This window comes from Rosa rugosa, chromosome 2, assembly GCF_958449725.1.
Source record: "Rosa rugosa chromosome 2, drRosRugo1.1, whole genome shotgun sequence".
Lineage (NCBI taxonomy): Eukaryota > Viridiplantae > Streptophyta > Magnoliopsida > Rosales > Rosaceae > Rosa > Rosa rugosa.
This window is the reverse complement of record NC_084821.1, coordinates 4,314,267-4,319,319: the sequence shown is the minus strand read 5'-3', so window position 1 is coordinate 4,319,319 and position 5,053 is coordinate 4,314,267. Positions and strand designations below refer to the sequence as shown.

General features: G+C 37.1%; 1 long non-coding RNA gene across 1 annotated transcript; it reads right to left on the bottom strand.

Annotated features, from left to right (window-relative positions):
- Positions 1-2,001: 2,001 nt before the first annotated feature.
- On the bottom strand, positions 2,002-3,459 carry LOC133731768 (uncharacterized). The gene is made up of 3 exons (XR_009856802.1): positions 3,399-3,459; positions 2,847-2,960; positions 2,002-2,087 (listed from the first exon to the last, which is right to left on the bottom strand). It is a non-coding gene; the product is annotated as an uncharacterized LOC133731768 (long non-coding RNA).
- Between the last annotated feature and the right edge of the window lie 1,594 nt (positions 3,460-5,053).

Here is a 5,053-nt window from a genome sequence, read left to right as displayed (position 1 = left end):
AAATTTTGATCCTTATTTTTCACTTCTCGACTGCTTTCCTAGGTTACAAAGATTTGAAAGACCAAGTAATCTGGTAGTAGGTCTAGTCTTCATTATAAATTATATAAAAGAACTGACCTAATGCAAAGGCTTTCCAGGTTCGGTAGGGTTTATGAAATCCGTGATTCCCCTTGCTTGGCCTATGTTCACATTACAAAACTAGTACTAACTTAGCAAATCTTATAGAAATTAGAATCTAAATACCTTGTTGATTAAACAAAAAAAGAATATATCTTTGATGAATTTATTGGGGTTAATGTCAACCCCAATTATTTTAGATGCTGCCCTGGCTCTTCCTTAAATTGGTCTACTAGCTATGCATGCACATATTGTTCTCAGTACAGTAATTTTATTTTAATAAAGGATCCTACAAGTTTAAATTTGATATAAATAATCTATCTACAAATACCTTGAACTATATGTTGCATATTAGTTTGTAATCTGCATATTAGTATGTAATCTTGTTGACACCCAAAAATCCAGCTAACAAGCCCAATTTATGCTTTAAGCCCAATTCATATTTTGAGACAAATTACACCCGCGAACATCACGCCACGCACGTGGACCCAAGCCACATTCACGCACTTGAGGCTTATAAGAATGGGTGTGGTATGGAAGGTAACGGAATTGCATGAGGCCCGTTATTAGTTTTAGGCTCGTTGATAATTTTTGACTTGGAACCAAAATTCATGCCCAACGGCCTAACTCTTAATACGGGTAAGTGAAGAAGAGAGAGAGCCCAAAAACCCAAGCCCAAATTCTTTAGAAACAAACAAAATAGTAAATGCTAAACATAGAATTCTTGATCCTGACCGCATAACATAATCCCATAATCCCAGCAGCACATAATCCCAGCAACACAGCAGAAATCTTGGGATTGCAATCCTAGCAACAAATCCTGCCTAAATTATGGCAGAAAATCTGCCCAAAATCTCATAGCCCTAGACACAACTTGACAAACCAAAACACATTGCAAAATCCAGTACATGCATTTAACCCAAGCCATCTCTTTACCCAGCAGTAAAGACCTTCCACCGAGATTCCTTTGGCTGCTGGAATTGCATATAAATAGCTATGTTACTAACCAAGCAGAGGCATGACGGAGTGTGCTAGCAAGCTCCCTAGCACTCTTCTTCTCTCATGCTTCCTCTCTCCCACATCCATCCATAGTTTTCCATCCTTTCAAACTCACCTTCTATCCAAACCCCCTTATCTCACAAACCTCAACCAGTATACAACACTGCTGGAACCTCTTCTTCTCAAACTCATGCTTTTCTAGCTCCCACACCACACGCATCTTGCCAAGCCTCTTTTGAAATGATCAATTCACTGCCATGCATATATATAGGAACTGCCGGGAAGAACACAACAGCAACCTTCCTAGGAATTTTTAATCCTTCGAAGTTTGCTGGGCCTAGTCTTCGCTAACTCAGACAAAGGGGACAAGATTTTAGGCTCGGCCATGGTGATTTCACTGCCGTACAACCTTGGTCAAAAATGCCCCTACATTTTTGGCGACTCCACTGGGGACTAGGTTGTGTTTCCACCTTAGCTTCCATAACAGCAGCATTTTACTCTAGAAATTTTCCATGCTCACTTCAAACCAGTCATGCTTTATCACTGGCAATATGTATCAGATGCAATCAAGGAGAGCTCTCTTGATGAACATGCCAATACTCATTGAAACACAAGCTTGTTGCTTATTGTATTGACTATGAGACTTCAATCCATGAGTTTCTGTAACAGGAATCATGAAAGCTGTCAAAATCAAATTTATTTACTCATTATTCAAGCTTCAATATTGAGTGAACAAATTAAGAGTCCTATTACTCAATCTATAAAAGCTATCTCACCTTGAGGCTTCAACAAAACCAAACAAGCCACCACAAATAACCTCATCACCAGTTGATGCATTTCTTCTAGATCTGGTAAGGTTTGAACCCTCTGCCTGGAAATTAGGCCATAATTCCAGCAGCTAACCTCTTCCTTGCTAAACATATGTCACGTTGAATCTTGACTACCACTGCTGGGAGCAATATATAAACATCCTGCAAGCATCACAACCATCAGTGCCACAAAACTACCTTACCTTTGTTTAGCCATTTTTCAGGCATTTCGAGCCTATTTACCAGATTTTTCATAAACCTTCCCAACAACATGAAAATATATATATATATATATATATATATATATATATATATATATATATATATATATATATATATATCAGTCCTTATTTGTGTCAATACCATCAACTCAGTATACTGAAACTCAAAGTTATCATTTTTCTTTCAAGCATCATGCAAGAATACTTGGGGGCTTTGCTTAATGAATTTCAAAAACATGCTGTGATTTAACCATGGCTCCCTCCATTTCATAGCAGTGCTCTATGCTTCGAAAAAAAAAATCATGCTCTTATTCCATGGTAGGATGATAATTTTCTTGAAACTATCCATGCTTTTGTTGTCACAACACCGCCAGATACAGTCAAGCAAAATAGCAGCAAAAGGTCAAAGTGATGCAAACAAGCTTAGTAAGAAGAGACTTTTTTTTGTTCTTCACTTTTGAAAAAACCCAGATTCAATTTCATACTTACTTACTCTTTTGTGAACCTCTGATTTACATCAGAAAATTATATCAGTGAAAGTAAGTTTTGTTTTTCTCCTCAAAAGGCCAAATCTAGCTATTGAAAATTAAAGAAATCACATTTTTTCCCTCTTCCTCTCATACTCTGACACTACCTCTTTCCTGAAAATATTTATCTTTTATCTCAAATCATCATGTCCTTACAAGGTTGAACCGTTTACCTGAGGACTAGGCTATGATTCCAGCAGCTAGCTTCCCCCTTGTTGCAACATATATTAAGCTAATCTCTGTTCTTGATCTTTACAATCACTGCTGGGAGCAGTTTATTAACGCCCCTGCAAGCATTACAACCATTAAAGCTACATGCATAACAATCTTACTATTGTTTAGCCACTTCTTGAGCATTCCAAGCCTATCTGAACATACCCTTTCACTGAACCTTACCAGGAAGCTAGCATAAAAGATAACCTCTTCATTGTTGATGCTTATACCAGGTAATAATGATATTCTAGATATCTTATACCTATATCAATCTATATGTCTAGCTAACATAAATGTGAAGCTACAATTCTAGAGAGAAATACTCTTACAAAAGCAATATGCATATGTTTTCTAATCTAAAACCCAAGCACACAGCAGTGGTCATAAGCACAAGCCTCTCACACTTCTCAAGCGATATTCATTGCCGGAGAACACGCAAGCAAAAGTTAAATCTTATACCTTTAATCAGGCTACTGCACTTGGGGGCTGATGAGTTGGTTCATGTTGATTACCTTAACAGCAGCTCATCCATCCTAAACTTTTTAGCCTCATGTTCATGCATCAAGCTGATCCATCTCAAAGCAAAAAATATTCAAATCAGGCAAAATCATTCCCTTTACAGACCATAACCAGCACCAAATTACATTGATATCCAAATCTTGACAACACCACAAACAAATCCACTCTCCACAATCAGTCATACCATTTCAATTCATTACATAGCTCAAGCGTACTTATTTAAACCAGAATCAATACATCACGCATAGGCACTCTTATAATCAGGCTTTTACCATTTGCATCACTCAAGAGCACCTTAGCAGATCCATACGCCAAACCAACCAGGAACAAGCAAGTTGAAGAAAAGAAGAACTACTATATTATTGACGGATCTCATGCATATTCGTATCAGGCACACACATTCAAAATTTACAATCTTATTTTGAAAATAAAGTCTTTCAAACATGCAGAAGAAGTGAAAAGAAACTTCAATCGCAACATTCATTATATTCAAAAAAAGAATTCATGCATGAAGACAGGAGAAACCAAGCAAAATGGATTGAGCATTATGCAACTCAAGCAATGTCCCAAGCAATTTAAGTTGTTCAAGGTGCTCAAATGTCCTGACAACTTCAAGAGAAAAAGAAAGTTCATTGCTGGAACAAAGCCAAGACTGTAACGTCGCTTATTCATGATCAAGTTGCTAGTAAATCATGCAAGTCACCACTCACCGCCATGCTAAAAGGAGCTCGAAAAAAAAAAAAGCCATTATGCCCAAAATAACTCAAATATTCTAAGCTGTTCTAGCGCCAATATTACGGTATTCACTACCTTGCAGGCCTGAAGCTCTGAGATCAACAACTCAACCCATTTTACTGCTGGGAATAAAGATGATGTCCAAATACATCCAAAAAGAACCTGAACTTTTAGCACGCTAATCCTATATGACCACAGAAGAAAAACAATTCAATTCAAAGAATTTGAGCAAGCAAGGTATCATTCAAACTCAAAGATCAACAAGCGCTTATTCAAGATTCAAGCTTCCATGTGCTACTGATTTCAGACAATCAAGCATACATGCATACTCTCAAAACCAAACACTGAACCATCTTCCCTTCAGTATCCTAATCCACCTCCTTTACTAAATTCTATCCATTATCAAAATTAAGCATCTAGTGTCCTTCCCCTTCATTTTTGTTTAGATGAAGAAAGTAAACACTTCATTGTGGTTAATTGGTTTGTTCTGCTCAAGGGAAAAGAAGAGAAGAGTACATGAGTAACAAGAAAAGAGTTCGCATGTCTAAATCTTTTCTTATGCTTATGCACTTTTGCTAATTCCATACTAGTACATCAAATTAAGCGAAGAATCGCTTGGTTATAAGTCCTTGCTTTGATGTTGGTGTCAAGGAGGTTAAAGGCTGGACTGTTAGACTTCTTCTGTCAAGACAGGATTGCTCTTGTTAACTCATCACTGTATTAGGCGTATTAGGCTTGGCTAACAACTTCTTTATTAGTTTTGGCCATCATTTTATCCTTTTGTTATCTTTTGGTGATTTTCAGTTGGGTTACTTTTTCTGGCAATGTCAATGTTGATACAGCGATGGCACACCGAAAAAAAGAAAAGAATAATCTAATATGAGAGCTAGTTGCAAGTCAAGTCATGAAACTA